The sequence below is a fragment of the Aegilops tauschii genome, chromosome 1 (genome assembly GCF_002575655.3).
Source record: "Aegilops tauschii subsp. strangulata cultivar AL8/78 chromosome 1, Aet v6.0, whole genome shotgun sequence".
NCBI classification, from domain to species: domain Eukaryota; kingdom Viridiplantae; phylum Streptophyta; class Magnoliopsida; order Poales; family Poaceae; genus Aegilops; species Aegilops tauschii.
Genome location: NC_053035.3, coordinates 116157239 through 116170287, shown reverse-complemented (window position 1 = coordinate 116170287; position 13049 = coordinate 116157239).

Below are 13049 nucleotides of genomic sequence, written 5' to 3'. Positions count from 1 at the left end.
TAACACTCATAGTTCACATCGCCATGTAACTAACACCCAAAGAGTTTACTAGAGTCAATAATCTAGTTCACATCGCCATGTGATTAACACCCAAGAGTTTACTAGAGTCAATAATCTAGTTCACATCACCATGTGATTAACACTCAATGAGTTCTAAGGTTTGATCATGTTATGCTTATGAGAGAGGTTTTAGTCAATGGGTCTACAACATTCAGATCCGTGTGTTCTTCGCAAATCTCTATTTTATATTGTAGATGTTGCTACTATGCTCCACTTGGAGCTATTCCAAATGGTTGCTCCACTATACGTACCCGGTTTGCTACTCAGAGTCATCCGGATAGGTGTTAAAGCTTGCATCGACATAACCCTTTACGCCGAACTCTTCATCACCTCCATAATCGAGAAACATTTCCTTATTCCTAAGGACAATTTTGACCGTTTTCCAATGATCCACTCCTGGATCACTCTTATACCCCCTTGCCAGACACGTGGCAAGGCATATTGCAGTACACAGCATGGCATATCGTATAGAGCCTATGGCTAAGGCATAGGGGACGACTTTCGTCCTTTCTCTTTCTTCTGGCGTGGTCGAGCTTCAAGTCTTAACTTCACACCTTACAACTCAGGCAAGAACTCCTTCTTTGACTGATCCATCTTGAACTCCTTCAAGATCATGTCAAGGTATGTGCTCTGTGAAAGTCTTATCAAGCGTCTTGATCTATCTCTATAGATCTTGATACCCAACATGTAAGCAGTTTTACACAGGTCTTCCTTTGAAAAACTCCATTCAAACAACCCTTTATGCTTTCCAGAAATTCTACATCATTTCCAATCAACAATATGTCATCCACATATACTTATCAAAATGTTGTAGTGCTCCCACTCACTTTCTTGCAAATACAAGTTTCTTGCAAACTTTGTATAAACCCAAATGCTTTGATCACCTCATCAAAGCGTATGTTCCAACTCCGAGATGCTTGCTCCAGTCCATAGAAGGATCGCTGGAGTTTGCATACCTTTTAGCATCCTTAGGATCGACAAAACCTTCTGGTTGTATCACATACAGCCTTTCCTCACGGAAACCGTCAAGGAAACTTTGTTTTGACATCCATATGCCAGATTTCGTAAATGAAAATGCAGCAACTGCTAACATAATTTTAACAGACGTTAGCATCGCTATGATTGAGAAAGTCTCATCACAGTCAACTCCTTGAACTTGTCGGAAACTTCTTTGAGACAAGTCGAGCTTCATAAATGGTGACATTATCATCAGTGTTTGTCTTCTTCTTAAAGATCCATTTATTCTCAATGGTTTGCCGATCATCGGGCAAGTCCACCAAAGTCCATACTTTGTTCTCATACATGGATCCTATCTTGGATTTCATGGCTTCCAGTCATTTGTTGGAATCCGGGCCTACCATCGCTTCTCCATAGCTCATAGGTTCATCATTGTCCAACATCATGACCTTTAAGACAGGGTTACCACTCAAAAGTTGTACACACCCTTGTCGACCTACGAGGTTTGATAGTAACTTGATCTGAAGCTCCATGATCATCATCATTAGCTTTCTCTTCAACTGAGGTAGGTGTCACAGAAACATCTTTCTGTGCTGTGCTACTCTCTGGTTGAAGTAAAGGTTCAACAACCTCATCAAGTTCTATCTTCCTCCCACTCAATTCTTTCGAGAGAAACTCTTTCTCGAGAAAGGACATTCCTAGTGACAAACACTTTGCCCTCAGATCTGAGATAGAAGGTATACCCAATCGTCTTGTTTGGGTATTCTATGAAGACATGATTTTCTGCTTTGGGTTCGAGCTTTTCTGGCCGAAGCCTATCGACATAAGAATCGTAGCCCCAAACCTTAAGAAACAACAACTTAGGTTTCTTGCCAAACCATAGTTCATACGGTGTCGTCTCCACGGACTTAGATGGTGCCTTATTTAAAGTGAATGCAATTGTCTCTAATGCATAACCCCAAAATGATAGCGGTAGATCGGTAAGAGACATAATAGATCGCATCATATCCAATAGGGTGCGATTACGACGTTTAGACACACCATTACGCTATGGTGTTCTAGGTGGCGTCAACTGTGAAAATATTCCACCTTGTCTTTAGTGATTGCCAAACTCATAACTCGGATACTCTCCCCTTGATCAGATCGTAGGAACTTGATATTCTTGTTATGATGATTCTCAACTTCACTCTGAAATTGCTTGAACTTTTCAAATGTTTCAGACTTATGCTTCATTAAGTAAATATACCCATATCTACTCAATTCATCGGGGAAGGTGAGAAAATAACGATATCCACCGCGTGTGTCAACACTCATCGGACCGCACACATCAGCATGTGTGATTTCTAACAAGTCACTTGCCCGTTCCATTGTTCCAGAAAATGGGGTTTTAGTCATCTTGCTTATGAGGCATGGTTCGCATGTGTCAGGTGATTCAAAATCAAGTGACTCCAAAAGTCCATTAGCATGGAGGTTCTTCATGCGCTTTACACCAATATGACCTAAGCGGCAGTGCCACAAGAAAGTGGTACTATCATTATCAACTCTACATCTTTTGGCATCAATGTTATGAACATGTGTATCACTACGACCGAGATTCAGTAAACCATTCACATTGGGAACATGACCATAGAAGGTATTATTCATGTAAATAGAATAACCATTATTCTCTGACTTAAATGAATAAGCGTATTGCAACAAACATGATCTAATCATGTTCATGCTCAACACAGACACCAATACAAACAACATTTATCTGGGTTCAACACTAATCCCGAATGTAGAGGGAGCGTGCGATGGTGATCATATCATCCTTGGAAACACTTCCAACACACATCGTCACCTCGCCCTTAGCTAGTCTCCGTTTATTCCGTAGCTTTTGTTTCGAGCTACCAATATTAGCAACTAAACCGGTATCTAATACCCAGGTGCTACTAGGAGTACTAGTAAGGTACACATCAATAACACATATATCAAATATACTTTTGTTGAAGTTGCCAGCCTTCTTATCTACCAAGTATTTGAGGCAGTTCCACTACCAGTGACCGTTCCCCTAATAGAAGCACTTCGTCTCGGGTTTGGGTTCTTGGGTTTCTTCACTGGAGCGACAACTGACTTGCCATTCATGAAGTTTCCCTTCTTGCCCTTGCCCTTCTTTGAAACCAGTGGTCTTGTTAACCATCAACACTTGATGCTCCTTCTGGATTTCTACCTTTACGGACTTAAGCACGACGAACATCTCCGGGATCATCTTCCCTTGCATGTTATAATTTATCACGAAACTCTAGCAGCTTGGTGATAGTGACTGGAGAAATTTTGTCAAACACTCTCTTATCTGGAAGATTAACTCCCACTTGATTCAAGTGATTGAAGTACCCAGACATTCTGAGCACATGCTCACTGGCTGGCCTATTCTCCTCCATCTTGTAGGCAAAGATCTTGTCAGAGGTCTCAAACCTCTCAACACGGGCATGAGCCTGAAATATTTCAGCTCTTGGAACATCTCATATGTTCCATGGCGTTCAAAACGCTTTTGGAGTCCCGACTCTAAGCCGTAAAGCATGGCGCACTAAACTATCAGGTAGTCATCAGAACGTGTCTGCCAGATGTTCACAACATCCAAAGACAACGCCAGAGGGGTTGGCACACCGAGCGGTGCATCAAGGACATAAGCCTTCTGTGTAGCAGTGAGGACAATCCTCAGACTACGGCCCTAGTCCGCACAATTGCTTACAATATCTTTCTACTTAGTCTTTCTCTAGGAACGTATTAAAACAAGGAGCTAAAGCGCGAGCTATTAATCCACAACATAATTTGCAAAGACAATTTAGACTATGTTCATGATAATTAAGTTCATCTAATCAAATTATTTAATGAACTCCCACTCAGATAGACATCCCTCTAGTCATCTAAGTGATACGTGATCCGAATCGACTAAGCCGTGTCCGATCATCACGTGAGACGGACTAGTCATCAACGGTGAACATCTCCATGTTGATCGCATCTACTATACGACTCATGTTTGACCTTTCGGTCTCTTTTGTTCCGAGGCCATGTCTGTACATGCTAGGCTCGTCAAGTCAACCTAAGTGTTTCACATGTGTAAATCTGGCTTACACCCGTTGTATGCAAACGTTAGAATCTATCACACCCGATCATCACATGGTGCTTCGAAACAACAAACCTTCGCAGCGGTGCACAATTAGCGGGAACACATCTCTTGAAATTTTAGTGAGGGATCATCTTATTTATGCTACCATCGTTCTAAGCAAATAAGATTTAAACATGAAAAACATCACATGCAAATCATAAAGTGACATGATATGGCCAATATCATCTTGCGCCTTTGATCTCCATCTTCGAGGCGCGGCATGATCACCTTTGCCACCGGCATGACACCATGATCTCCATCATCGTGTCTTCATGAAGTTGTCTCACCAACTATTACTTCTACTACTATGGCTAACGGTTAGCAACAAAGTAAAGTGATTACATGGCGTTTTTCATTGACATGCAGGTCATACAATAAATTAAGACAACTCCTATGGCTCCTGCCGGTTGTCATACTCATCGACATGCAAGTCGTGATTCCTATTACAAGAACATGATCAATCTCATACATCACATACATATAATTCATCACATCCTTTTGGCCATATCACATCACATAGCATACCCTACAAAAACAAGTTAGACGTCCTCTAATTGTTATTGCATGTTTTACGTGGCTGCTATGGGTTTCTAGCAAGAACGTTTCTTACCTACGCAAAAGCCACAACGGTGATATGCCCATTGCTATTTACCCTTCATAAGGACCCTCTTCATCGAATCCGATCCGACTAAAGTGGGAGAGACAGACACCTGCTAGCCACCTTATGCATCAAGTGCATGTCTGTCGGTGGAACCAGTCTCACGTAAGAGTACGTGTAAGGTCGGTCCGGCCCGCTTCACCCCACAATGCCGCCGAATAAAGATAAGACTAGTAACGGTAAGCAAATTGACCAAATCATCGCCCACAACTACTTTGTGTTCTACTCGTGCATAGAATCTATGCATAGACCTAGCTCATGATGCCACTGTTGGGGAACGTAGTAATAGTTCAAAATTTTCCTACGTTTCACCAAGATCATTCTAGGAGATGCTAGCAACAAGAGAGAGGGAGTGCATCTTCATACCCTTGAAGATCGCTAAGCGGAAGCGTTACAAGAACGCGGTTGATGGAGTCGTACTCGCGGCAATTCAAATCGCGGAAGATCCGATCCAAGTGCCGAACGGACGGTGCCTCCGCGTTCAACACACGTACAACCCGGGGACGTCTCCTCCTTCTTGATCTAGCAAGGGGAGAGGAGAAGTTGAGGGAGAACTCCGGCAGCACGACGGTGTGGTGGTGGAGCTTGCGGTTCTCCTGTAGTGCTTCGCCAAGCACTACGGAGGAGGAGGAGGTGTTGGAGGAGGGAGGGGCTGCGCCAAGGGAAGGGGTACTGCAGCCCTCCCACCCCCACTATTTATAGGGGAATGGGAGAGGGGGCCGGCCCCCTAGATCCATCTAGATGGGGGGGCAGCCAGGAGGGGAAACTTGCCCCCAAGCAGGTGGGAGGCCCCCCTCCCCTAGGGTTTCCAACCCTAGGCGCCTTGGGCCCTTGGGGGCACACCAGCCCACTAGGGGGCTGGTCCCCACCCATATTCAGCCCACTAAGTCCTCCGGGTCAGGTGGCCCCACCCGGTGGACCCCCGGACACCTTTCGGTGGTCCCGGTACAATACCGATAACCCCCGAAGCCATTCCGGCGACTGAAACTGGACTTCCCATATATAAATCTTTACCTCCGGACTATTCCGGAACTCCTTGTGACATCCGGGAACTCATCCGGGACTCCTAACAACCTTCGGTAACCACATACAATTTCCCATAATAACTCTAGCGTCACCGAACCTTAAGTGTGTAGACCCTACGGGTTCGGGAACCATGCAGACATGACCGAGACATCTCTCCGGCCAATAACCAACAGCGGGATCTGGATACCCATGCTGGCTCCCACATGTTCCACGATGATCTGATCGGATGAACCACGATGTCGGGGATTCAATCAATCCCGTATACAATCCCCTTTGTCCATCGGTATGTTACTTGCCCGAGATTCGCTCATCGGTATCTGCTACCTCTTGAGCATGCGTTGGTTTTCCCTTGAAGAGGAAAGGGTGATGCAGCAGAGTAGCGTAAGTATTTCCCTCGGTTTTTGAGAACCAAGGTATCAATCCAGTAGGAGGCTACACGCAAATCGCCTAGTACCTGCACAAACAATCAAGAACCTTGCAACAAACGCGATAAAGGGGTTGTCAATCCCTTCACGTCCACTTGCAAAAGTGAGATCTGATAAGGATAATAAGATAAATATTGGTATTTTTGTTGTATAGATTGAAAAGTAAATATTGCAAAATAAATAGTAAACTAGATTTATAGATCGGAAACTTATATAATGTAAAGTAGACCCGGGGGCCATAGGTTTCACTACTGGCTTCTATCAAGATAGCATATATTACGGTGGGTGAACAAATTACTGCCGAGCAATTGATAGAAAAGCGCATAGTTATGAGAATATCTAGGCATGATCATGAACATAGGCATCACGTCCGTGTCAAGTAGACCGAAACGATTCTGCATCTACTACTATTACTCCACACATCGACCGCTATCCAGCATGCATCTAGAGTATTAAGTTCATAAGAACAGAGTAACGCATTAGGCAAGATGACATGATGTAGAGGGATAAACTCAAGCAATATGATATAAACCCCATCTTTTTATCCTCGATGGCAACAATAAAATACATGTCGGTTCCCTTTCTGTAAGTGGGATCGAGCACCGCAAGATTGAACCCAAAGCTAAGCACTTCTCCCATTGCAAGAAAGATCAATCTAGTAGGCCAAACTAAACCGATAATTTGAAGAGACTTGCAAAGATATCAAATCATGCATATAAGAATTCAGAGAAGAATCAAATATTGTTCATAGATAATCTTGATCATAAACCCACAATTCATCGGATCTCGACAAACACACCGCAAAAAGTATTACATCGAATAGATCTCCAAGAACATTGAGGAGAACTTTGTATTGAGAACCAAAGAGAGAGAAGAAGCCATCTAGCTAATAACTATGGACCCGAAGGTCTGTGGTAAACTACTCACACATCATCGGAGAGGCTATAGTGTTGATGTAGAAGCCCTCCGTGATCGAATCCCCCTCCGGCAGATCGCCGGAAAAGACCCCAAGATGGGATCTCACGGGTACAGAAGGTTGCTGCTACCTCTTGAGCTTGCATTGGTTTTTTCCTTGAAGAGGAAAGGGTGATGTAGCAAAGTAGCGTAAGTATTTCCCTCAGTTTTTGAGAACCGAGGTATCAATCCAGTAGGAGACTACACACAAGTCGCCTCGTACCTACACAATCAAATAAGAACCTTGCAACCAACGCGATAAAGGGGTTGCCAATCCCTTCACGGCCACTTGCAAAAGTGAGATCTGATAGAGATAATAAGATAAATATTTTTGGTATTTTTATGATATAGATTGAAAGTAAAGATTGCAAAGTAAAAATAGATTGGAAACTTATATGATGGAGAATAGACCCGGGGGCCACAGGTTTCACTAGTGGCTTCTCTCAAGATAGCATAAGTATTACGGTGGGTGAACAAATTACTGTCGAGCAATTGATAGAGAAGTGCATAATTATGAGAATATCTAGGCATGATCATGTATATAGGCATCACGTCTGCGACAAGTAGACCAAAACGATTCTGCATCTACTACTATTACTCCACACATCAACCGCTATCCAGCATGCATCTAGAGTATTAAGTTCATAAGAACAGAGTAACGCATTAGGCAAGATGACATGATGTAGAGGGATAAACTCAAGCAATATGATATAAACCCCATCTTTTTATCCTCGATGGCAACAATACAATACGTGCCTTGCTGCCCCTGCTGTCACTGGGAAAGGACACCGCAAGATTGAACCCAAAGCTAAGCACTTCTCCCATGGCAAGAAAGATCAATCTAGTAGGCCAAACCAAACTGATAATTCGAAGAGACTTGCAAAGATAACAAATCATACATATAAGAATTCAGAGAAGAACCAAATATTGTTCATAGATAATTTTGATCAGAAACCCACAATTCATCGGATCTCGACAAACACACCGCAAAAAGAATTACATCGAATAGATCTCTAAGAAGATCGAGGAGAACTTTGTATTGAGATCCGAAGAGAGAGAAGAAGCCATCTAGCTAATAACTATGGATCCGAAGGTCTGTGGTAAACTACTCACACATCATCGGAGAGGCTATGGTGTTGATGTAGAAGCCCTCCGTGATCGATTCCCCCTCCGGCGGAGCGCCAGAAAAGGCCCCAAGATGGGATCTCACGAGTACAGAAGGTTGCGGCGGTGGAAATAGGGTTTCGTGGTGCTCTTGGATGTTTTCGGGGTACATGGGTATATATAGGAGGAAGAAGTAGGTCGGTGGACCTGTGAGGGGCCCACGAGGGTGGGGGCGCGCCCAGGGGGCAGGTGCGCCTCCCTGCCTCGTGGCCTCCTCGCTTCTTTCTTGACGTCCACTCCAAGTCCCCTGGATCACGTTTGTTCCAAAAAATAACTCTCCCGAAGGTTTCATTCCGGTTGGATTCCGTTTGATATTCCTTTTCTGCGAAACACTGAAATAGGCAAAAAAATAGCAATTTGCACTAGGCCTTTGGTTAATAGGTTAGTCCCAAAAATAATATAGAAGTGTATAATAAAGCCCATTAAACATCCAAAACTGATAATATAATAGCATGGAACAGTCAAAAATTATAGATATGTTGGAGACGTATCAGTTGCGACGGTGGAAAAGTGTTTTCGTGGCTCCCCTGGATGTTTCCAGGGTATAAGAGTATATATAGGCGAAAGTAGTAGGTCGGTGGAGCTACGAGGGGCCCACAAGGGTGGGGGGTGCGCCTACCCCCCCCCCCCCCCGGCGCGCCCTCCTGCCTCGTGGCCGCCTCGTTGCTTCCTTGACTTCCATTCCAAGTCTCCTGGATTGCGTTTGTTCCAAGAAAGATCCTCGCGAAGGTTTTGTTCCGTTTGGATTCCGTTTGATATTCCTTTTCTGTGAAACATTGAAATAGGCAAAAAACAACAATTGGCACTGGGGCTTCGGTTAATAGGTTAGTCCCAAAAATAATATAAAAGAGCATATTAAAGCTCATTAAACATCCAAAACAGATAATATAATAGCATGGAACAATCAAAAATTATAGATACGTTGGAGACGTATCAAGCATCCCCAAGCTTAATTCCTGCTCGTCCTCGAGTAGGTAAATGATAAAAACAGAATTTTTTATGTGGAATGCTACCTAACATAATTTTCAATGTAATTTTCTTTATTATGGCATGAATGTTCAGATCCGAAAGATTCAAGACAAAAGTTTAATATTGACATAAAAATAATAATACTTCAAGCATACTTACTAAGAAATTATGTCTTCTCAAAATAACATGGCCAAAGAAAGCTCATCCCTACAAAATCATATAGTTTGGCTATGCTTCATTTTCGTCACACAAAATGCTTTCATCATGCACAACCCCGATGACAAGCCAAGCAATTGTTTCATACTTTAGTATTCTCAAACTATTTCAACTTTCACGCAATACATGAGCGCGAGCCATGGACATAGCACTATGGGTGGGATAGAATATGATGATGGAGGTTGTGTGGATAAGACAAAAAAAAAGTCTCACATCGACGCGACTAATCAACGGGCTATGGAGATGCCCATCAATTGATGTCAATGCAAGGAGTAGGGATTGCCATGCAACGGATGCACTAGAGCTATAAATGTATGAAAGCTCAACAAAAGAAACTAAGTGGGTGTGCATCCAACTTGCTTGCTCACGAAGACCTAGGGCATTTGAGGAAGCCCATTGTTGGAATATACAAGCCAAGTTCTATAATGAAAAATTCCCACTAGTATATGAAAGTGACAATATAAGAAACTCTCTATCATGAAGATCATGGTGCTACTTTGAAGCACAAGTGTGGAAAAAAGGATAGTAGCATTGTCCCTTCTCTTTTTTTCTCTCATTTTTTTAGCCTTCTCTTTTTTTATTTGGCCTTTCTCTTTTTTTGGCATTTCTCTTTTTTTGGCCTTTCTCTCTTTTTTTTATTTCCTCACACGGGACAATGCTCTAATAATGATGATCATCACACTTCTATTTATTTACAACTTAAGGATTACAACTCGATACTAGAACAAAATATGACTCTATATGAGTGCCTCCGGCGGTGTACCGGGATGGGCAATGAATCAAGAGTGACATGTATGAAAAATTATGCATGGTGGGCTTGCCATAAATACGATGTCAACTACATGATCATGCAAGGCAATATGACAATGATGAAGCGTGTCATAATAAACGGAACGGTGGAAAGTTGCATGGCAATATATCTCGGAATGGCTATGGAAATGCCATAATAGGTAGGTATGGTGGCTGTTTTGAGGAAGATATAAGGAGGTTTATGTGTGATAGAGTGTATCATATCACGGGGTTTGGATGCACCGGCGAAGTTTGCACCAACTCTCAAGGTGAGAAAGGGCAATGCACGGTACCGAAGAAGCTAGCAATGATGGAAGGGTGAGAGTGCGTATAATCCATGGACTCAACATTAGTCATAAAGAACTCACATACTTATTGCAAAAGTCTACAGGTCATCAAAACTAAGCACGCGCATGCTCCTAGGGGGATAGATTGGTAGGAAAAGACAATCGCTCGTCCCCGACCGCCACTCATAAGGAGGACAATCAAAGAACACCTCATGCTTCAAATTTGTCACACAACATTTACCATACGTGCATGCTACGGGACTTGCAAACTCCAACACAAGTATTTCTCAAATTCACAATTACTCAACTAGCACGACTCTAATATTACCATCTTTATATCTCAAAACAATCATCAAGTATCAAACTTCTCATAGTATTCAATGCACTCTATATGGAAGTTTTTATTATACCGCCTATCATATTAGGACTAATTTTATAGCCAAAGCAAATTACCATGCTGTTCTAAAAGACTCTCAAAATAATATAAGTGAAGCATGAGAGATCAATAATTTCTATAAAATAGAACCACCACCGTGCTCTAAAAAGGTATAAGTGAAGCACTAGAGCAAATTATCTAGCTCAAAAGATATAAGTGAAGCACATAGAGTATTCTAATAAATTCCGATTCATGTGTGTCTCTCCAAAAGGTGTGTACAGCAAGCATCATTGTGGTAAACTAAAAATCAAAGACTCAAATCATACAAGACGCTCCAAGCAAAACACATATCATGTGGTGAATAAAAATATAGCCTCAAGTAAAGTTACCGATAGACGAAGACGAAAGAGGAGGTGCCTTCCGGGGCATCCCCAAGCTTAGGATTTTGGTTGTCCTTTAATTTTACCTTGGGGTGACTTGGGCATACCCAAGCTTAGGCTCTTGCCACTCCTTATTCCAAAATCCATCTAATCTTTACCCAAAAACTTGAAAACTTCACAACACAAAACTTAAACAGAAAATCTCATGAGCTCCGTTAGTGTAAGAAAACAAACCACCACTTTCAGGTACTGTAATGAACTCATTCTTTATTTATATTGGCGTTAAACCTACTGTATTATAACTTCTCTATGGTTCATGCCCTCCGAAACTAGCCATAGATTCATTAAAATAAGCAAACAACACACGAAAAACAGAATCTGTCAAAAACAGAACAGTCTGTAGTAATCTATATCAAACGTATACTTCTGGAACTCCAAACATTCTGAAATAAATTGGTGTACGTGAGGAATTTATCTATTGATCATCTGCAAAAAGAATCAACCTAAAAGCACTTTCCATTAAAAAAATGGCAGCTAATCTCGTGAGCACTAAAGTTTCTGTTTTTTACAGTAAGATCGCAAAGACTTCACCCAAGTCTTCCCAAAGGTTTTACTTGGCACAAGCACTAATTAAAACATAAAAACACATCTAAACAGAGGCTAGATGAATTATTTATTACTAAACAGGAACAAAAAGCAAGGAACAAAAATAAAATTGGGTTGCCTACCAACAAGCGCTATCATTTAACGCCCCTAGCTAGGCATAAGAACAAGAATAGATCTAGGTATTGTCATCTTTGGTATGCAATTCTTCAATTGAACACTTATAACCCTTAGGAGTTTCTTTCTTTTTATTGATGATCAAACTCCTAGGCAAGAAATCAAGAAATTCATTTGTAGCAAAAGGTTCCTTAATGATAGCGAAAAAGTTGGGGTGAACACTTATTGATTTGAGATCTTCATTCTTCTTACTAGAAGATTCACCCTTATTTTTAGGAACATACATAAACTTGGCAACTTCGGTAGGAGGAGGGTTTGAAGTGTTCCTCACGGCAGAAAAGGCAGATCCTAAGTTGGTAATAATATCCTCAAGTTTAACAATTCTAGTAGAATCTTGATCTATCTTTCCATTAACTATGGGTTCTTTTTCTCTAAAAAAATTCAGAGTAACTCCTACCTTAGATCCATATTGGGTAATTTGGTTGTGGATCTTTTTATCCAAATTCTCGATCAACTCTACAGTGGCAACTTTATTTTCAATAATTTCAAGCCATTGCATCACATGTTCCAAAGTTAAAATAGTTCCATTAACCAAAAGAGGTGGTGGCCCAAACAAATCTATCATAGCATTATAAGAATCAAAAGTATGGCTACCCAAGAAATTCCCTCCGGTAATGGTATCAAGAATATATCTGTTCCAAGGTGTGATGCCTACATAAAAATTGCAAAGAAGAACGGAAGTAGATTGCTTCCTAGTGGATCTATTCTGAGTATTGCAAATTCTACACCAAGCATCTTTTAGATTTTCTCCCTCCCTTTGTTTAAAAGTAAGAACTTCATTATCGGGAGTACTAACAATGATAGAAGGACTGGCCATGACGGTGAAACAAACGATCTAACACACGGACACACAAGAAGCA